Genomic DNA, 23071 nt, shown 5'->3' with positions numbered 1-23071 from the left:
TCACCTTGGACCCCAAGCCAGATCTAGACCATGGGGGCTCCTCCAAGGCCGGATTCGTGAAGCCAGCAGCAGCTCCAGTTAATCCAGGTATGGGGTCAGTGGTGCAGTTCCAAGGATGAGCAGGAGCACAGGTTGGGCATTGAGTGACAGCATGAGAGGGAGAACAGATGGCAGCATGGATTAGGTATCAAGCAGCAACACAAGTGGGAGATCGAGCAGTATCACTGATTTGGGTCTGGTTGGGGGCTTGGGCAGCAGTGCATATAGAGGAACAAATGGAAGCACAGGTGGGTGTTTGGGCAATGGAACAGGGCTCTCTCAAGTAGGGCAAGCAAGGGCTGTATCTGCATAACCCATGCTCACTACCCTGCCCACAAATGGCCATATCCATCAGGGTCCAAGGACCCCAAATTTTGTGGCAGGTCACACTCTATTGACAATGCCACCAACTTCCAGTAGCCCACTGAACTACTGGCAGGCCAGATGGAATGGTGCCCCAGGCTGGCTCCAGCCCACAGGCCATATGTTTGACACCCCTGGCTTATACAGTAGTAATCTATATATCATTAGTTCTCAACCTTTTTTGTACCCGGACCCATTTGTAAACATTGATGGCCAGTCCCAACCCGATAAATAGTCTAAGTAAAAAAAACAGTCCCCTGACTCTGCTGTTGCCCATCACTCTCAACCCACAGCCCCCTACTCCCTCCAGCCCTGATGGTGCCCCTCTCTCCTGACTCACTTCCCCCCGCCCCTAGGCCCCATCCTCCCAGTGTGTGGGGCAGGGGGTGAGTGTGTGGGGTATGAGGGACACATACTCCCTCAGATTTGTGCACCCACAGCAGCAGGCATAGGGCTGCAACCTGGCAACACTGGAACAGGTAGGAACCACCCTGGTCAGACCCAGCATGGGAGGACAGTGTGGTGGTGAAACTTGTTGCTGCTGCTGCTGCCCATGGGACTTCTGTACCAGCTGCTCCACCAGCAGCATGAGGAGTAATGGGGGAATGTTGCCTTCACCTTTTCCTGCCACCAGCCACTTGCATACCAGGCTGTGACTCTTAACTCCTATTTATTTTACCAACACTTGGGATAAAGTTACATGCTAGACTTTGACCATACTAGATGCCTGGAATGCTAAGTAGTGTTAAAGTTAAAACATGTGGTGAGCACATTAAGGGTTAATACTGTTTCTTGCCTGCACATCTCTGTCTTGCCACTAGAGCTAGGGACAGAAGTTACACATAAACTGGTTTAAGTAATCAGAAACCGGTTTAATCCTGTAACAGAACAGAAGTTCAGTGCACATAAACCAATTTTAGGCATTTTGAAAATGGTTTAAGAAAAACCTGCTTGAATATAGTATCAGACTTAACTGATTTGGGTCGCACAAATTTATGAAATTTATGCCCAGATCCCTTCCTGGTTGAGGTTAAATCACAGTCCCCCAGCATCCCAGCATGCTTTCCAGCCCTGGTCTGGGCTGTTCTGTCTGCTCCAGCAGATAAGAGAAGGAGGAAGGGACGCCCCCTCTGCAAACCCCAGCTGGGGTCTAGGACTGGGGAGCAAAGTTAAACTTCCATTCCCCAAGTACAGAGCTGCCCTGCTAAAAACTTGGTGCTGGCTGTGACTGTGGACTACAAATCCTAGAGGCACGTGGAAGCAGGAAGAGGAAGTGATGAGCAACCCTGCAGAGTCCTGCTGCTATGATTGTGGACTACAAATCCCAGAGACCTCAGGAGTGGCAGGAAGAGGAAGCAAATGTATAGTCTACACTGGCTGCATACCAGAAAGCCATGTTCTAGCACCTCCCCCTACTCCCAGCTTTTGGCTTGAGCCGCTGCAGGTATGTGGCTGCATTTCCTGAATCCAGATTGAATGTCTGTCCACTTGTTTCTCATTTAATCTCTGCATTTTAGACTAACCTGCAAAGACTGAATTCATTCAGCCTTGGGCTTTTTGACTGTCTGTACTTGGCCTAGAGGGCTGGAGAGAAAAGGCATGGCTAGGAACTAAGGCAATTGAGCATTATCCCTCCTTTGGGTGGAGGGGGAGAGGGCTGGGATTGGTGCACCATGGTATGCTTTAGGACTGCAAATTGTTCATTTTATCTTCATGGAACAAACTGAAGTTACTCTAACATGAGTTAGGTAGCATGACCCAGAGTTAATCCTCATCTGAATGGAATCACTTTGAGATGCTCAAAGGGTACTTAGCACACACTAATGTGCTTTAATGTGTGGATACTTATGTTTTAAGTGGTCTTATTGTAGTACAATCTAAGTATAATGTATAACTTCACCCTAATTAAATGCTTGGGTAACAGCACCCCCCCCCCCCGGATGTATGCTGTGGGTTGTTGTTTTTTTTTTGGCGGGGGGGGGGAAGTTTATGTGGGAAAGATGGCCCCTGTGTTCTGGCCATGTGCTCAGAACATGGCAAGCTGGGGTCTGTATCTGGGGTTAATATGTAAAACCTTCTGGCCTCATTGGCCAGGGGAGCAGAGGATTTCTCTGACTGATTGGTTGGGAGAGGAACTGGTGTGTGGTGCTCCCTGCCTGGATAAGGCCAGGGTGATGTAAAGCAAAGCAATATAAGGGGAGCTAGACTGGTTTGGAGGAGAAGCTGCTAGGGGTTGCTGAAGAGTGAAGTCTTCTCCAAGTGAGAAGGAGTATTGTCCCAATGTCTGGGAATATCTCTCTCCTCCTTTTCTTTCCCTTTTTCTTTTTTGAGGTTTTAAGGGATTAATACTTGGGGAAAGTGTGTTGGTTTGTTTGGTTTCCTAGGTAGGATTTAGGCCTGGAAACTTAAACAGGGTTGGAACTTGGGTGTTTCTAATCTTGCCAGTTTTGGGCCAGCTGTAACCATTAATCAACCTGGTTCTTTTGGATTTTTCCTGCAGTTTTCATTTCTGCAGGCCATATAATCCAGCCCAAAAGTGTGGTGTGAGTACATGCTGTCTGGAGCCACAGTCACTTCCCACACGCATATACAGCCTTTCTGTGGGAGCAAAGATTGCCATACCACTATCCCTCTACGAGCACTGAGGGACCCCTTGCACCACCACACTCTCAAGCAGCTTCTACCTGGCGCAGCGCATCCTATAGACTATGTTGTGTAGTTAGCAGCGTTTCACATTGCATTTGGTGTTTTTCCCCTGTTTTCTGTATTAAATCAGCTTTTTTTTTTTTTTTTTTTTGGTTACATTGCTTGTGAGGAGGGTTTGGGTTTTTTTGTTTATGTGGGACACCCCAGTAATTAATTTAGTGTTCCCAGATTTCTGGGTGGGGGCTTGAGCCATGGTTATAAATGTATAAGGTATCCCAAAATGTGAACTCAGCCCTTGTGCTGCAGACCAGTGCCCAGCAGAAGGGTTACACTTGCTTGAAGCTAAATGGATATATTTAAGCATATATAAAAATTAAAATAAGAGCAGATAAATGAATCTAGGCAGTAGCCTTTGCCATGGAGTTTAGGATTTCAAGATTTCTTTTGTTTATTTGGAAGTTTTATGATATAGCACATTCAGAACCATAAAACCTAACTGATTCTATAGAGCAGGGGTCAGCAACACCAGGCATGTGTGTCAGAGCATGGCATGAAACAAGGATTGGGCCCCTTGCAACTCCCCTGCCCTCTGCCTCTGGCACACCAAGTCAAGGTGTGGGTAAAGACTGGGATGTTTTTGGAGCTCCAGCCAAAAACGCTGTCTACCCCTGCTATAGAACATGGGGGCATTTTGTGCCTGTGTCCAGATGAGTGTGGATGTGCAGTATGTAGCATTGCAGACCTGTCTGCAACACCACATACTGCACATGTAGGCATTCCCCATGCTGCTACCTTGCAGTGCGGGTTTCTTTTTTTTACCACAGGAGATCCCGGGGTCAAAAAAACCTGTGCCTTAAGGAAAAAAAAAAAAAAGTCAGGGTGGCACACAAGGTGGCAGTGTATGCCACCCAAAACCAGAGCCCGGCTTGCCAGAACCATGCTTCTGCTGCTGGCTAGGCTCCCAGCTGCAGGAGCACTACAGCTGCAGCTTCCTGAGGCCCCCAAGATCCCACAGTTGCTGGACTCAACCTCCTCTATCCAACTTGGGGTAACCTGTTGCATGCCAGAGCTCATGTGGCACTAGCATTTCCTGGAGAAATGTAGCAGCAGCACAAGGTGTGCCACTGCTTCTTGTCCCCAGGGAAAGAAATGTCCATGCTCATGTGTATGCTGCCTTTGTTTTTGATAGAAATCTAAAATCTTATTGCAGCAGGAGAAAATTATAAGCATATAATTAACTTATCTCTATCTCTGTGACAATTAGCTCAGGTCTCTATCCTTTAGTGACATCTGACAGAACCTTAGAGACTATTTTTTTCAGAAAGGAATAAAGTAATACATTCCATTAATTTCACTTAATTACTGTCTATTTCAATCATTTCAGTTTTCTGAAAGTCTCATCTTCATGTTTAAAGTTGAATATAAATATATCAGGCTGGTGTAGATATATGTTGAAGGAGTCACAGTGATAGTCTGTTTAGAGAAATGGATTTGTACAAAATTCAATGCACCAAGTTTTTCCTTTCCTTATATACTACTGATATGATTGCTATTTGCTAATTTTTCTGGCATCACACCACTTTGAATATTAGTGTTGCAAGTTCTGTTTGTTCTAAATATGTTAAATAATTATCCAGGTGGACCTGGTATTTTTATAGTTTTTGAATGGAGTAATTTGTTATGCTTTTGGTTTTTTAATTCTTTTGAAGTGACCGTATATACCAAAGAAAGTCTTTTAATTCCTCCAGTATTTTCTTTTAGTTACAGGGTCTGAGAATTTTTATTTTACTTAGTAAATCAGAAGGGATGTTATTTGTGTATAAATCTTGACAGAAATTCTAGACAGCTTGAATGATTGGATGTGAAAAAACTAAGCCTGAGGGATGTGCATTCTGCTATCACTCATCCTGCTTGTTGTTTATGAGCTGAAAAGCTAAAAGGCTGCTTGCTCTGTTGCCACTTTTAACGGTTCCTTTGTTTCACCTAGTTAACTTCCATCATTGTTTTATCATTTAATAATTGGTTCAGTTTTCTCTTTGTTTGCAAAGACCTTTTAAAATCTGCAAAGTCTCAATTTCTTTATGAAACGTCACCACTTTATTTTATTCTCTAAGGCTCTGATCTAATGACCATTAAAGCTAATGGGGTCTTTTCACTGCTTTGAATAAACTTTGAATCGGGGTTTAAATCATTTACTGTTTTTAATTTGCATTTCTTTGACAAAGAGGATGAGAATCTCAATAGTTTTCCCCTTCAAGCTCAACCTTCTATAGGAAGGATTTTGTTGCTGTAGGGTTACTGATTTGATAAATCTTGTACATAGCCAGAAACTATATGGTGACAGATTGCTAAGCGTCTTACTTATTATTACTGCATGCTCACCTGAATCAAAGGATTGGATGAGACTAGTAGTGCAAATCAGAACCAAGTGTTAGAGATGATATCTGTTCTTTGATATCAACTGGAAGAGCTGGTCAGCTGCACTGATGAAATAGCAGTGCTTTGCCTACACACCACAGGCCTCGTGCCTCCCAGGCTTTGACTGCGGTGATGAAACATGGACCATTCCTGTAAGTCTACAGGTGATAGCACATCTGATGTGCTCCTGTGTGGCCTCTCAAGAGATCATTATTATAATTTAGCAGAAAGAATAGAGGTTTGAAATAAATTCCTGGCACAGCACAATGGTATATTTCTCTGTGTTTGATAGTGTTAAATCATCCCTATCAGAAATGAATTCCTCTATTGAATCATCAAAGTAGTCCTGAAAGGAAATATATTTTTCTTGTGGAATGTACCAGATTTTATCTAACAGTGCTAGTTAGCAAAATAATTTCCCAGGAGAAAATGTTTCTGGACTTCTCTACCAGGGATAAATCCTGGCTCTATTGAAGTTAGTGAGAGTTTTGCAATTAGCTTCAATGAAACAAGGAATTCACCCTATGTCTGTCTTATTCCAACCCCATCCCAAACACTACAAAGTTCAGCTTTGAGCTATAACTATCAATAAACTCAGTTCAGTTTTCTGGAACATGGTCCAAATATTTTTGAAGAGGTCTGCTCAATATGTGCCTTCACTTAGTGGTGATGCCTCCTTTATTACGGCTAATGTAAAAAATTGTGTGTTAGGGTGTGAAAACATCCTCCAGGGTTTTTTCCCCTGTCTACAAAAAATACACACTGTTATTGAGAGAGAGAGAGAGTATATTGGCAGCATGTCTCTATCTTTTTTTTTTTTAATATAAGGAAATAAATAAACATACAAATATTAAAATTGAGGATAAAAATATATTACAACACAGTTTCTCTTATGATGCTGCAGGTTAAGACCATCAGATGCTCCTAACTCTCAGCTTGATCCTGAAAACACTACCACTAAATATTGTCAGAAATCCCTCAATTTGAGGATGACCTCTACTATGGCTCATTGATGGCTCTTGAGGTGACTTTGGAGTCCAGTCATAGAACATTAGGGTTGGAAGGGACTTCAGGGAGTCATCTAGTCCAACCCTCTGCTCAAAGCAGGGCCATCCCCAGCTAGATCATCCCAGGTCTTAAAACCTCTAAGGGTGGAGATTCCACAATCTCTCTCAGTAGCCTGTTCCAGTGCTTTACTACCCTCCTAGTGAGAGAGTTGTTTCTAATATATTACCTCAAATTCCCTTACTGAAACTTGAAAATATTGCTCCTTATGCTGTCATCGGCCGCCACTGACCACGTCCTCTTTGTAACCACTGTTCAGGTAGTTAAAGGCTGCTATTAACCATCCCCCCCCACCCCCAACTTCTCTTCTCCAGACTAAATAAACCCAGTTCCCTCAGCCTCTTCTCACAAGTCATGTGCCTCAGCCCCCTGACCATTTTCATTGCCCTCCACTGGACTCTCTCCAATTTGTCCACCACATCTTTTCTGTAGTGAGGAGCCCAAAACTGAACACAGTACTCCAAATGTAGCCTCACCAGTGCCAAATAGAGGGGAATAACCACTTCCCTCAATCAGCTGGTAATAGGTCACCTAATGCAGCCCTGTATGCTGTTAGACTTCTTCTCAAAAAGGACACATTGTTGACTTGCATTCAATTTATTGTCCACTGTAATTCCCAGGCCATTTCTTAAAGAGCTGCTGATTTGCTGGTCAATCTTCAGTCTGTACCAGTGTAAGGGATTGTTCTGCCCTAAATGCAGGACTCCTGGTCTGGTGGTCTATAGCAGACGCCCACTATGAGATCATCCTTGTTGCTCTCTCTCCTCTGACCCTAACCCAGACTTCCAATAGGCCTGTCTCCAGTTTCATATTGTACCTTTGAGCAATCGTACAGTTATTTTGCATGTAGAGTAACTTCTCCTCTTTTCCCTTGCCTGTCCTTGCTGAACAACTTATACCCACTCGTGTAAGTACTCCAGTCATACAAGCTGCCCCACCATGTCTCCGTTATTCAAATCACGTCATAATTTTGTAATTTGCAAGGACTTCCAATTCTTCCTTCTTGTTTCCCAGGCTCCATCCATTCAGGTGTAGACATCTGATGTAACTAGCTGATTGCCCTAATTTCTCAGGAAGAATGAGGAGGCCTCCTCTGTTTCTACCTCCTGGTTGTGCTTTGTTCAGGTCACCCACTTCCCCATTTACCTCAGGGCTTTAGTCTCCTTCCCCTGGTGAACTTGGTTTAAACCCCTCCTCAAGCAAACCTCAAGATAAAGATCCATCTACAGTAGTTGCAAGTCTTTCCACAGGGGGAGTAGGCTGACATTCCTTTCTTTTAATTTTCTCCACTCTCTCATTTCTGCCTTGAGGGCAAGACACTTTACCTCAAAATGAAATGGTGCTTGGTTGAGATTGCAGTACCAATGGAGCCAGTTAGCAGCCAGCTCCCCCCCCCAGCTCTCGATGTTGGCATCTGTTTTCTTGAGATACCTTCAATTTGTCCTTGTAGATCTTCCTCTGGCCACCATGAGATCTCAGTCCATAGCTAAGCTGGGAGTAGAGAATTTGTTTTGGGAGTCAAGAGTCAGAAATCTACACAAAATGTCCAGTCCAGTGAAGTTGGTGCTTGAGGATCACCAATTTAATGCTGGTAACATTGGTTTCAGCAAGGATGCTGGCATTTGCGCTGCAATTTTTCTCATTTGACATGGACGATTTTCCAGAGGAATTGATGATATTTCTTCAGGCTCTTGAGTTTATGACAGCAGGTCACCCACATTTTGCATCCATAGAGAAGAGTGGGAATAATGACTTCAATGTAGACCTGGATCTTGGTTTCTTTCCAGAAATCACAATCAATTAAGACATACCAAAACAATTTCCCAATGGAGATACCTGTGCGTTGAATTCTGTGTTGGATATCTGCATCATTGTTCACTCTCTGAGAGAGGTAACTATCCAAGTAGGAAGTGCTCAACTACCTCCATGGTCTCTCTCTCTCAATGGTAATTTGGGGAGGAGGTATCACATTCATGGCACAGAACAGGCTGATCTAGCACTTTAGTCTTCTTGATGTTAAGAGAGAGGCACAACATTTGGTAAGCTTCTCTGAAGAGATCCAGTGCAGTCTGGAGGTTTTGCTCAGCGTGAATAAGGATGACATAAGTCACCAACTTATTAAAGGTCAACGATGGTTGTTTTGAATATTTTGGTTTTTGAGTGAAACTTCCCAAACTGAAAAGCCCTCCACCTGTTTGGTCAATGTCAATTCTGGAAGGAAGGTGGTAATTAATGAGAACTAAGATGACTGTCAGAAAATGGAGAACAGAGAATGACACATCCTTGCTTGACCCCAGTTCAGGTGGCAAATAGATCTGTCTCCATGCCTCTACAAAAAATGGTTACATTTATCTGATTGTGGTCAATACTTTCCACAAGGTTTCACGACTGATGGAATCAGAGGCTTTAGTCAATGACTATCATATTTGGACCTTGTGGGATACAGTTATTTTTGTATTTGCCCACCAGAAATAGTGGTACATGATCATACCCATAGAGGCTAAAATGGGATTGTTCGTATGAGGTTATCCTTGTTTGTAAATGTTCTGAAGATGAAGCTTTTGAATATTCTTAGGAGGTAATAGTTTCATCCCTTTAAATCCTCTTATACATGCATTTTAGTCTTTGAGAAAGACCTACTTCTAATTTTCCTTCCTTTTTACCACAAGGTAGTAAGGACTTACAAAAATGAGAGAGAGACTTCAGTGCATTAAGAGCCAAATCTGAGCTGAGTGAGGATGGAAAACAGGTATTTTGTTTATTTTATTTGCTTCCTGACCTCCTAAATAGCAACTGATTATCTGCCTTTCAGTGGGACAATGATAAATGGTTTTCCATTCAGTTTCATGTTCCTGTTTTGACTGCTTTTTAATAGAAACACTTATTTGACATTCTGGTATACAAAACCCAGTTTAATGGTTCTCTTGGGAGAGGAGTCTTTGGAGTGCAGGGTTTGGGAGTCGGATTTATGAATAGTTTCCTGATATGTATGTTTTCCTTTGTCTTTATTTTTGGCAAGTAGAGGAGTTTCTGAGATCTGCTATTTCCACTCCCTCCCCCACCTCCACCTTCTAGTCTCCCATTTACAAATGCTATAATTTTTGTGCAACTTCTTTTTTAATTTATCATATTTGATGTAAAAATATTTCTCTATTTGTAAAAAGATTATAGCTCCATCCTGTGCTAGATTTTTACCCCACATTTTCCTTATCTCATGATATGAAGCCTGTTTACACAAGATTTTTCTGAGGGAAAGAAACTCTTTCATGTTCAAAGCTTCTTTTCATATATGTTTCTATATTCCTCATCCCTTTTTTTCCCTTTTTTTTTTAATGTCTCTGCAGCAGTTGTAGGTGTTTGAGGGATGTTTTAACCACTGACTTATAATTTCTTATGCTAGTTTATGGACTGGCATGACATTACCCCTGAATTCTATAGGAAGGAAAGTGGATGCTATTTTTAATAGTGGGGATGTTCAAATGTTATAATCAGACCATAGGATCTCTCAAAGTAAGGGGCCAGTTCTTTTATCATTATCACTAGAAGCCAGTAATACTTTTTTTAACCTTTAGACTGCTTGAGCAGCTAGGTTAAGAAATCACTGATATCTATTTTAAAATTACCTGTTTGGAGATAGCCCTTCCCATTTCTATTCTATTAATTAATTTTTATTTATACAATGACATAAGAATGCTTGGTGCAGTAAAAGTAGTGAACTACAGAACAAGTCCACAGATCTTTACTACAAAATGTTTGCAATGTAGGGGTGAAATTCAGACCTGGGCAGGCTGTCTAAAAGCCTATCCATTCTTTATGACTCCATATCAAGTTTTAAATCCATCTTTTTCTTGCTGTCTGCTCAAGGGAAAATAAATACATAGAATATAGCACAAGGAGCAACATGATTGTTTTTTAAGTTTCATTGATAATACCTTGCATTTTTTATCTGTATCTTTAGGAAATATTTCCTTTCCTTTATAAAAGAACTAGCATGAGCGTTAACCTGCAAATAAAAAATATAGACTATACAATTTGGACCTGATTCATTAAGGCTCTTTATCTCTATGATGCTGTGTATTGTTATGCCTAGAATTTAGGTGGACCAAGTGGTAGAATTTGAAATAAAGAATTTAACATCCTGGGCCTCTATACTTCCAATGTAGACAAATGCATGCATTCTGTAGTCAGCATATAATGTAGCAGACAGCACACAATGCGGAGGGATACATAGGCTAGCCAACAGGAAAAGTGGAATAGGAGCATGTGTCTAGAACTCTACCCCCATCTTGGAGTGAGGAGGCTTTTATGTAGTTATCTTCAGCCCCACATTAGGGTTTCTGTTAAGTCAGAAGTCAAATGCAAAAACTGCAGCCTAAACCTAAACTAATGTCTTGGCCTTATCAAGTCACAAACAAAGGACAACCCACTTACTTTAGCCCAGTGACCAAGTGATTAGGACACTTGCCTAGATGGTAAGAAATCTGGGTTGTAAGTTATATTTTCCATGCTTTTCCCACTTCCCAGGAACATGCTCTAACTACCAGGTCATACTAATGTTGCATTCCTCCTTTTGAAGCTGGGCTTCTCAGCACCTATGAATAGGACCAAATGGAGAACAAAAAAATAAAAATAACATAGCCCTGTAGCCTAGTGAGCACAGGTCTCCCCTTGAGGTTTTCTTCCCACTTCTTAATGTTGTTGAAATGTTTTATCCTTAAAAGGTGGGGGGCAGAAACCAGGGATCTGTCTCTTCAAAGAGAGCACCCGCATGCCTGGAGTGCTCCTGGCATGTTACTTGCAAAGGCAAGCTCTCTATTCCATCCTCTCTTTCTAGATCCATGACTTTTATAAATGTTGGGATTCCATAATCCACCTTGAGTGAAACTAGCACCTTGGTCCCTGCCTATTCCATATTCTGAGTGGCTAAGACTCCCTAAGTGAGAGATGTGGGTTCAAACAGTGGGTGCATCTACACAATACTTTACTGTGAAGTAGTGTAGTTTATTGCACAGCAAGCATGTGCATCTGCACATGCATGCACATGCTTACTGTGCAGTAAATCTTACTAATCATTAGTAAATTTGCTACCTGCAAATGCAAGTAGCAAATTTACTTGTGATTAGTAATGGCACAGAAATGCTTATGTAGACACCTGATTGGGAGCAAATCTGTAGACACCTGATTGGGATTGCTCTCTGCCCCTGGGAGCTGCCTGCTGCCTGGGCAGGGTCCTCGAGCAGAGCCTGAGTGGGAACTGTCCCCCTGCCCCAGCAGCAGGGAGCTCCAAGCCCACTGCTCCAAGATTGAGAGCAGAGAGTGGAGGGTGGGAGACCCTTTTCTCCCAGTACCAGCTCCGCAGTCACAGGGCCGCACTGAGAGATCCTTACCTCCCAGCCTGCAGAGCTGCAAAGCTCCCCAGCCTGTTCCTCACCCAGCTCCACGATCACAGACCTGAGCTGGGAACAAGTTACTCAGCCTGTTCCCTGCCCAGCTCCACACTCAGGGACCTGAGTAGGGAACAGGCTTTCCAGCCTGTTTCCCACCCAGCTACATGCTCACATAGCTGAGCAAGGAACAGGCTCCCTAGAATCTGTCTTCTGATTGTTGAGCAGGTGCTGGAAACTTCCCCGGTCAGGGACAGGTCCCAGCCCTCTGCCCTGATCCACCAGTGGGGCAGCTAGCAGTGAGCTATCTAGGTGCCCCACTGGCAGATCAGGGTAGGAGGTGGAGACCTATCCCTCCTCTGCAGCTCCTTCCAAATTCCCTGTCCCCAGTTAGGGAGCTGGGGCCAGGAACTCCCTGCTTCCAGGGCAGGGGGACATTGTTCCCACCCTGGCAGCAGGCACCTCCCCCCGGAACAAGGTGCAATGTCCCAGCCTCAGCCAGGAGACAGTTGTCTCCTAGCCCAGTGCTCCCCATCAGCCTGTGGGATGGCTCCCAGGGGGTACCTAGAGCTGCAAACTTTTCCCAGTTCCCTGCATATGTAGATGCTTGACTGGGAGCATTTACTCATGAGTAGTTTATTCGCAAGTAAACTGATATCAGGTCAAATGCATGTGTAGATGCACCCTGTTAGGGTTAGGAGGCTCTAGAACAAAATTGTTAGAGTATGCATCTCATTCAAAATGGCAGACATACTAAGCATGCATATTAGGTACCTTTTTTCAATACTAGATCCATTATCAACTAAGCTCTGGGATGCATAATTCTGTGCTGAAATACCCAAAACTTTGCATGCATATAAACATTTAGGTAGGACTTTGCTGAATTGCACAGCAGAGAAAAGGCATATAAATTCCAACTAAAAAGCAATGGACACACAAATTTCTTTTTGAATGTGGGCCTTTGTGCATTATTTCCATTGTTAATTTATTTTGCCATTTTAAAAGGGGTGCATTAAAGGGTCTGGCCAAAATGGACTGATGTATTAGCAAGCTTAATGCATGAAGTCAAAAGTAAAATAAAGTAAGCGACTCCACTTTCGGGCATTGGGATACATTAGTCACCTTCATGCATCTTAAGTGCCTATACATCCTCTATTACCATAGTGTTTGAGCACCTCCAATCTTCAGTGCAGTTATTCTCAAAAGACCCACTTAAGAAAATGCTATCATATCTGTTTTACAGGTAGGAAAGTGAAGCACAAAGAGAGACTGACTTATCCAAGGTCCCCCTAAAAGTAATAGAGAAATAAACCTCAAGACATCATCTAATCCAACCTCCTGCTCAGGCAGTGTCTTCCCTGTCAAAAACCATCTCATCCAAGAATGTCTGACCTACTCTTGAAAGCATCCAGTAATGGAGATTCTACAAATTCTCTAGGCAATATGTTCTCTTTAATTACCTTCATAGTTAAAATGTTCTTCCTGGGGGCACGTACACATGCTTACTGAAGAGCTGCTTAATTAGCTCCACAGTAAAATTGCCATGTCTACATGTGTGGCCCTATTAAGTCACAGTAAACTAATAAGCACTGCCATAGGTTAGTACTTGTAAATAGAAATACTACCCTGAATTACTGTGTTATTTACTGTGCAGCAACTCGCATGTAGATGCTGATGGGGCTGGCTAGGGCATGGGGGTGCTTCAGTGCGAGGGCTGCCTGTCAGCTGGCCCCACACTGAAGCAGCCTTTGTGCCCCAATAAGCCCCTACACAGGACATTGAGCCAAGTCAGAGCAGCCCTAGGCTGGCAGGTAGACTCCAGGAAACCTCTGCTAGCTGGGTTTGCTCCGACCCGACTCAATGTGCTGCAGTCCCCAATGCACATGTAAATGTGCCCAGGAGCAATACACTAGTGTAATATGTGCCAGAGCTTATTGCTTTGTATTAAATGGACATGTAGATGTATCCCCTAATACCTAATGTAAATTCTTTGGTGCACTGTAAGATACTTACTTTCTATCCTGTGTCCACAGAGAACAGTACATCACTATCTTCCTTACAATCACCTTTGCTGTATTTGAAGACTGTTACCAAATCTCCCCATAACCTCCTCTTCTCCAGTTTGGGGATTAGACCTTTGCTGATTAGAGCAGAAGAATCACTTCCCTGGACATGCAGGAGATACTTCTGGTAATATAACAAAGTATGCTGTTGAATTCTCTTGTAGTAATACCATACTATTGTTTAGTATTTAATTTGTAGTCTTGCATTCATTCTCCAATTTATAGTTGTGCATCCAATTGTTCCATCCTAAGTGAAGAACGTTGCATTTGTCCTTACTGAATTTCATTTGATTGGTTTTGGACCATTTTCCAGTTTATCAATGTCATTTTGAATCCTTATTCTATTCTTCAAAACATCTGCATCTCCATCCCACTTGGTTCTATTTGCAAATTTAGCGATTTTGTCACTAGAACAGTCCATTTTTAAACACTTAACCTGGTGCCCCATTGATTTGGTCAAAAGAAGACTTTTGCCCTGTTTTCAGCAGAAAGCCTGGCACAGAGGTTTAAAAAAGGACTGTCGAATGAAAACAGAACTGTTTCACTGGTCTCCTCCCCTCCTGCGCTCCCATGTGCTCTAGCACTCCACACCCCTGTTCTCCCCTCAGGTGATACTGGATCTCAAAGGCAGTTTGACATGCTTCAAAGTGGGAAATAGAGTCACAATATATTAAACAGTATTGGACCCAGGATAAACCCTTGGGAGATGGTTGATGCCTTCTCTCATGTAAATATTGAACTGAAGAGTACTGCTTTTTGACAACACTAATCCAAGAGGCTGTATATTCACTGGAGGGTAGGGCTGGGATTCAGAGAGACCTTGACAAATTGGAGGATTGGATCAAAAGAAAACACATGAGGTTCAAGAAAGACAAGTGCAATGTCCTGCACTTAGGACAGAATAATCCCATGCACTGGTGTAGACTGGGGACTGCCTGACTTAAGCACCAGCTCTGCAGAAAAGGAGTTGGGGGTGACAGTGGGAAATGAGATGAATATGAGCCAGCAATGTGCCCTTGTTACCAAGAAGTGTAACAGCATACTGGGCTTCATTATGAGTGTTGAGGGAGATTTCTCAGAAGATTGAAGGAAGTAATTATTCCCGGCACTGGAGAGGCCCCATCTGAAGTACTGTGTCCAGTTTTGGACCCCAAACTATAGAAAGGATGCAGACAAATAGGAGAGAGTCCAGCAGAGGGCAACGAAAATGGTTAGAGGGCTAGGGAACATGACTTATGAGGAGAGACTGAGGGAATTGGATTTATTTAGTCTGGAGAAGAGAAGACTGAGGGGGGTTTAATAGCAACATTTAACTACGTGAACAATGATTCCAGAGAGGGTGGAGGTAGACTGTTCTCAGTGGTGGCAAATGACAGAGCAAGGAGCGATGGTTTGAAGTTGCAGCAAGGAAAGTTGAGTTTAGATATTAGGGAGAAAAAATCCTCACGAGGAGAGTAGTAAATCATTGAAACAGGCTACTTGGAGAGGTTGTAGGATCTCTGTCCTTGGAGGTTTTTAAGACCTGGCTATAAAAAGCCTTGGATGGGATGATCTAGTTGATGATGATGTTTGATCGATAGATAGTTTCTATGATTCTATCTGTGATAGGGCAGGAAATTAAACTCCAGTGTTCTAACTCTAGATTAGGCATTTGGACCATCTTCCTCTGATACCTGGAACACACTGGTTGACAACATCATCCTATGAGGCAGCCTTGCAAATACTTCCACCAGCTCTGTATATGTTTTCCTTAAAAAAAAAAAATAATTCCCTTTAAATTGTGTGCCATTATTTCCCCTTGAGGCCACCATGAACAGAAAGATGAAAATACCTGAAGCAAGAATATTTTATACTATAATGAAAGATAAGACATTTCCTACTACAATAATACAGTTCGCAGGTACTGAAAAGTCCTAGTCTATGACGTGCCTTCAGGCCATTTGCCTACATCCCACTGTACCTCCAGTGATTTCCTCACAGCAACAGAGTACCCCTCTCCTCAGCTCTCTGTGTTTCAATGCTAATTTATCAAGCTGATTGCTGGCTGATTTTTTCCTCCCCAGCCAAGAGGAAAGTTCTTAGGAAGTTCTCTGGTCCCTGCCATTTTTTTTTCATGTAGCCTCTGGATCTCTCCCAACTGCAGTCCCCAGTGAGTTCAGGAAGTCTTTTATTTCCAGTGCTATCATGATTATAGGCCTTCTTCTGAGTGGACATTGAACTAGTAGGTAACACTGAACCAGAAATTTCACTGTAATTAGTTGTATACTGTTAGCTCTTCTGCCAGCCTGTCTTGCCTGTGTAAAATGCTGCAGCATTTCAAAACTGGAAGTGTCAGTTTAGTAGACATTTTCCATGGGAACTGAGGTTTGGGTTTTTTTTAAGGTGCTCAGAATAAAAATCTAAATTGAAGCACTTTCCTAATGCCATTTTTGTAGGTTTTTTTCCCCCTTTGATTCATGTTTCTACTCTTCTTCTATTTTATTTCAGTTTGGTAATTTACAGACTCTGGTGTCTTTTTTTTTTTTTTAAAGAAAAGTGAAACCTAAACTTCAAGGTCTCGGCACAAGAAGTCAGTCTTGCGCACGCTCTCTCTCTTTGACCTTCTTTTAAAATTAACTTTAAAGAACAGCTGCATTACAGTAGTGGTTTATGTAAGTGGTTCTCACTTAAATCTACAGTTTGTCAGTGGCGCGTCAGAGACCCTGTTGTCTACACTGCTAGAATCACATCTAATATGCACTGTATAAAACACAGAGGAAACATTGCATACATGTAAGTTGGGCTGTATTAGGAAGTGTAGTGATTGCAAATAAACATTAGCAGATTCTCATGCTGTTTTCTGTGAATATGTTTAAAGTTTAAATCTTTAATCTAATGCAAACTTCTGTTCAACTGTGAGCCAAAATAGTCTGCAAGTTTACTATTACCCACATTGGTAATATTTGCTAGTGCCCAATGTTCTGTGCAGTCTTCAAAGGCAGTCTCACTCCATTACTTTTAATGGAACTAAATCACTGCTGTCCACATTAGGAAATAGGTGTTTTAGATGAACATAAGACTTCCTTCCTATCTCATTCTGCTAATGGATGGAAATCTAGCAACATGAAGCAAGTACTAAAGCACTCTAAGGTAATTTTAAGTTTGTCATAGTACACACATCTTGTCTAACAATGTCTCCTGTATATTTACTGAACTTTTTTTAAATTTAGGCTTTATAGTATAGTTACATTTTAGAGCTAACCATTCACAGGCTTCATTTCTAGCATTAAAATAGAACTCATTTTTCAATCTTAGATGTGCTGGGATGGCAGAAATGATGACATCCTGCCATAGCTTTTGAGGCTTGACTTCAAACCTTGTTGTAGGCTTCTGTTGAAAGCTATTAGTGGTCACCTTGTCAGTTAGGCTGCAGGGTCATATGTAGCTGGATATAATGACACACAAGTCATACCCTTATGTGCTGTTAGCTAAAATGGCTTGCCTTAATAATTCTATTGCAATAGGTCAGAAGGCTCAAGTGAACTTTTAAATTTTAATCCTGGACACTGATTGGCAACCAGACTTTTCATCTGCCCTGTGAGAATCACTGATAGGCATAGAGTTGTTGTAGTTGACTCTAGGCCACCTGTTTCTCCCCACATAACCTACAAAGAGAATATAACAGGCTTGAGGGCCTGTACAGAGCATAAGGTGCACAGAATCATTATTGCACATCTTAATAGTCACTTGGGTTTCTCTAAATTACATCAGCTCAGAATTAGGAGAGCAGAAACATGGCTCCCTTCACCTCTCACTGCCCTTAGCTCCACTAAAATTGTACCAGCATAAGCTGAGTACTGAGCCTATAAGATTTAGAATACAAATGTGTTAAGGTTTACACGATGGTCCTCCAATATGCTTTCAAAGTAATTGAATTGTGATTGCCAGAGAAAAGCCTTTGCCAAACAGCTGTTTCATTTTTTGTTTCTTTTCATTGCAATTTCTAACCTACTTAAACATGGACAAAATAATTGCCAAGTCCACCTGTCAGTTTTGTGAATTTTGTGGTCTATAAAAACGAGGGCTGACAAAGGGAACAATGCATTTGCGGGAAAAGATAAGTAAAAAATGTCAAACAAGGGTATCATGATCTGCCTTTTATGGATATGCAATTCAGTCACTTTTAGCCCCAGATAGTCACTGGAACATTTTGAAGCAAGGTAGGAAACCCCTGGCATGCATGCCAGAGCTTGGCATGCAAAGGCATTTTGCTTGGCTTGGGTGCCTCAAGGAAGGGCCCAAAGCTGCGCTGCCACAACAAGGCTTAGGCCCCTCGTGACTCCCCTGCTGTCTGCCCTTGGCATGCCAGCATCTTCGAAGTCAAGGTTGGGGTGTTTTGGCACTCTGCCCAAAAAAATTGCCGACCCCTGTTCCAGAGCTGGCTTTTAACTTAATTTATCAGGAAAATATAACCTATTAATACTCTGAGTTCAGTTTTAAAAAGCACCTGAAACTTCTCTTAATTATTTCAATTTGTGGAGACTGACCATCCAATAGCCAATCAGACTTACCCAGCTCCTTACTATGCTAATGATCAACCACATTCTGTTATCTACTGGTACTCTTCCCTTGTCACTTTATCTGCATATTACATATTCCAGATATAGCTTTATAAAAATATGGAAGAGAATGTGGCATGCTAATAGAACGGAGAATGCAGGTGAAAGTTGAATGAATTCAAGTGCCCCATTATATTGCAGATGAAGCTTGAATAAGCTTCTGGGTTTTGGGTCCCAATGAAAACCAAACTTTGAAATCCCTTGAAGTTTTCCTATAATCACTCAAGCATTTTGCAACAGCCAAAGTCTATTTGATGGTGTTAGTTTAACAGTAAACTTGTGCAAGTGAAATCAGTGTTCCTATGGGATAAATAATATTTCTTATAGTTATAATACTTCTATGTTATCCTCTTAAAAATGTATACTCACAATTAAGTATAAATTTTCATTATACAGAATGTGCTCAAAGACAAAATAGCAGACAGTAATGTTAGATGACTAGTGTTATTCATGTTAGACAGTTGGTGATTTGAATGGTGAATTAATGCCACATAACTGGATCATAAACCCTACTAAATTATAACTCCCCTCCCCCACTTTTTTGTTTTGATATTGTGTAGTTGATATCTAATTGATAAGAAACATGGAGAAATGATGAAATAGTGCAATTATTTTTCTTGACACCCTGATCAAAATGAGAAGAATAATATATTATTGTTTGCAAGAAACTGCAAAAGGTCTTTGTTGGCCTAGATTTATGTCCCTTGTAAGGTAAAAGAGCAGGAACTACTGGCAATATCCAATATAGACTCTAAGCTCTTCAACTGGGGATTGAGAGTGAACAAGTGAGCAGTTTGGGCTTTTGGGAGAAGAGTGGTTTCTCTCAATGAATACCAAAGACAAGTAACAACCTCACAGCAGCACACAGGTGATAGCGTTCACTTGACCAAAAGGCCAGCATTCAGAATTGTGTTGCTATTTGTTTCTTTTCCATTAGGGATTTTTGTAGGAAATAGAAGTGTCTGCAAAATTTATTATTCCTCATTAGAGAACTGCAGTTCAGGCACTGCATTAATAAATAGACCAGAGGTTTCTAGAGGCAGTTTAAATCTTGAATCCTCTCCATTCTTTACAAGTATCTTATTATTTACCATCCCTCAGCAACAAAGCTACAGGTTTTGTTTCCTATCCAATGGTAAGGTGTATTTTATTCATATATGAAGTTATAAATAAAATAAACCTTTAAAAACATATACCAATATGAAAAAATAAAGATAGGGTTTATAGATACTGGCTGCCTATACACAATCTCAAAGGCAGGTGGTATATTTTAATTGGAGCTTAAGGCTTAATACATGTAATGATAAGGTGACATTGGGGGAAAAAAAAACTGCACACACTGTTTTTTAAAAGTCATGGCACACTGGGACCTTTAGGGAGCATCTACGCAAGCATTTAAGTGTGACTCAATTCAATGTGCATTAAGCACCCCTTGTTAGACTCAAGCCACCACTCCATACTTTTTGTGAATTGAGTAGCACCGCATTTAAAAAACTAGTTCATTTGTTACAGTGCTTATCTCCTTCCAGAGGGGCTAGACAGTGGAGATGAGGAAGTCATCCAGCATCGAAAGCCCGAGTCTACCCTTTGCTGCTTATTTCCTCACACATTGCTAATCTCCTCACACGTCCTGCAGCCCCATTCAAAGATCTTGATGCACCCCAGGGTGCCCTGGCACCTTGGTGGAGAATCACTGCACTAGACCATGTTGCCTCAGGATCAGTCAAAGCAAACAAGCAAGGAAACAAAATATTACTTTACACACTCTGTTCTAAATGCGTAGATTCAGAATTAACATGCCAAATTGCGATATGAGAGGGAGTAAAGACCAATAAAATTACTTTTACTTTTAAAATTTCTGCTTTGTTATTTGCATATAGGTCAGCCAATTGAATAATGCATGATGCCTTGTACTTATTAATATAAGGTACTTGGAATTTGCCTTTTTGATCAATTAAGCACATCTTGAAAGTCAACTAAAAGAAAAGATTAAGTAGATACTGTAAAAGCGTTTTTCCCCCCAACAAGTCTTATGGAGAAAAATAAAAGTGAATAAATTAGATGCTTGAAAGCATTTTTCAGCAAAAGAAAACTGCTTCCTATCCAAATGTAGATAATATATAGACTGGACTTCAGATTGCTTTCTGGTCAGTATGAGCTTTTCCTAATATGCTGAAGAATAATTTTTATGCAGGTATCTATTCAAGAAAACTACCTCTTGAACATTACATATATATAACCTCAAAATTCTTTTGCATGAATCCAAAGCATTTTGAAAATGACAATTAATTCTAGTGTGGATAGGATAGAGGACTATAGAGGCACAGAGCATTTTACCAGAGAAATTAAGGGATTGATCCCTTAGGGGATTCAGAACTCTGCATGCATGGGATTGACTTCTGTGGAGTTTTGGGCAGGTGAATTGATGCACATGCTTGATTTTTAGTTCAGGACTGAGGCTTTAAACAAATCATGCCTCACTTCCTTTGCCCATATAACTAGACCCAGAGATAAATTTAACCCAAGAAATAACTGGGATTCTGGGGGGCTCTGATTTAACTTAAACCAGGAAGGTTTCTGGGACAGACATTGCATAAACTGGTTTGATCCAAATTAGTTAAGTCTGATACTATTTTCAACCAGATTTATCTCAGACCAGTTTTAGCTATTTCCAAATTGGTTTATGTGCACTAAACATCTGTTCTGTTACAAATTTAAACCAGTTTCTGATCACTTAAACTGATTTATGTGTCATGTCTATCCCTAGCTCTTAAGACAAAATAGGGATGTTCAGAAATTCTAGGGATATTATAGCTTTAGACTGTCATCAGAGGATTTTCTTCAAATGTAGAATCCAGACTCATAATGTTAGTTAAATACAAGCTTCAGATGATAGAATGGGAGGACACTGTATTACCAAGTATTTTTTCACTCCAACTCTAGCGAATGAGTTCTTTAACCACAATGCAGTAGTATTTGACTACAACTGACGACGCTCCTTAATAATATTGAAATGCCTTGTAAACATGTAGAAAAAATGGTGTAACATCATTTGGGTTTTTCACTTACACAAAGGTTGATTCTCCCCCCCCCCCCCCCCCCCCTTCAGAGGTTTGAAGTTCACAAGGGTGTCATTTAGTTTTAGCAGGGAAAGATTTTACTTGCTTCTCCTACATTTTTCTCCCTTCTTGATTTCCAGTTTGATTCCCATTGCCTTCAATAGTCAAGATCAGAATCTTAGGACAAACTGTGAATGAGATCTTCCTGGTGCTGAGGTCATATTAAAATCTGGTGCATATGTTGTACTTTTGTATGATCACAGACTTAAATTTGATGCTGGTTATATCCATTATGTTATAATTTATACCCAGTGGATGACAATTAGCATTGCTTATGTCACTGCTGAATATAGTTTAGGACTTGCATGGGAATTATACCCACTTACACCAATTTATAATTGACTTCTTTCTTTACAGGACTGAGGTCATCCCTGTATAACTTGGAGGAAGAAATGAATAACAAGAATCAGGGAAGGCAACTAATGTGCAATTAACTTTTGTGGAATATATTGTTCTGGATGATGGAACATTACAAAATTTCAGTTCCTGTTGGATTCTGAAGTAGTGACACCTTGCACTGCTGTGGCTTTGAAAACTGGTGGAGTTTTGTTATTAATTTCTGCATTCCATTTTTTCTAAATATTATTATTTTTAGAGCTCTTTGGGGTTTAATTCATTGTTGCAGAAGGAGCTACATGGTTAAAATATATTTTAAAAAATTGAAAAAAAAACAAACTTCTGCAGATGCAATCAATTAGAAAGAATAGCTGAGAAATTCAGTTATAACCTGGATTTATAATAAATTGTGTTGCCAGAAGGGAAATCTGAACTTAATCCCCTAACTAATAAAGAGGTGACAGGCCTCCTTGTAGAATTAATAATTGCTCAGAATGCATTTATATTTCCTTACATAGTGAAACTTGCTGTCCTGCAAGTCTCGTTCTCAGTATAATGAAGACCAACTCGGTATCATGTTCCTAGTTAGATGCTTAATTTTTCATGAATTCTGTGTTCAGAAAAGATGAATCATTTGTAAGTTATGGATAAGATTAAAATAATTATTTAGAGGGGCTCTCTGTTTCTTCATACACTAACCATAGTACCTTCCATTTGATATCGTGCACTTCTGACACCTGACACTGGATCATATGATATTTGACTTATGATACTACCTAGTGATTCCACCTAGTGATTTCTATTACTTGAAGCTAACACATTAGGCCCAATATTGCAGTACAAGCAATATCAAAGAAAATATTTATAACAACATGGTCAGTTGTTATTCCATATTCCATTTACAAATGCTATTACAGTTTGTAATGTAGAATGAATTTAACTATGGGTTATATAAAAGAGGGAGAAGTTTAATTTTTTAAGCTTTTTGATGTAACAGTGTCTTTTGTCACTTAATTGAAGTTATAGTTTTCTCAGGAATA

At 41.0% G+C, this 23071-nt stretch overlaps 1 long non-coding RNA gene across 1 annotated transcript; it reads left to right on the top strand.

Annotated features, from left to right (window-relative positions):
• The first annotated feature begins 1668 nt into the window (after positions 1-1668).
• LOC106738851 (uncharacterized) lies at positions 1669-22702 on the top strand. The gene is made up of 4 exons (XR_002088596.2): positions 1669-1846; positions 9201-9280; positions 13949-14105; positions 22053-22702. It is a non-coding gene; the product is annotated as an uncharacterized LOC106738851 (long non-coding RNA).
• Positions 22703-23071: the final 369 nt, after the last annotated feature.

The sequence above is a fragment of the Alligator mississippiensis genome, chromosome 3 (genome assembly GCF_030867095.1).
Source record: "Alligator mississippiensis isolate rAllMis1 chromosome 3, rAllMis1, whole genome shotgun sequence".
NCBI classification, from domain to species: Eukaryota; Metazoa; Chordata; order Crocodylia; family Alligatoridae; genus Alligator; species Alligator mississippiensis.
The sequence above is the reverse complement of the archived record's forward strand: the minus strand, read 5'-3'. Positions and strand labels throughout refer to the sequence as shown.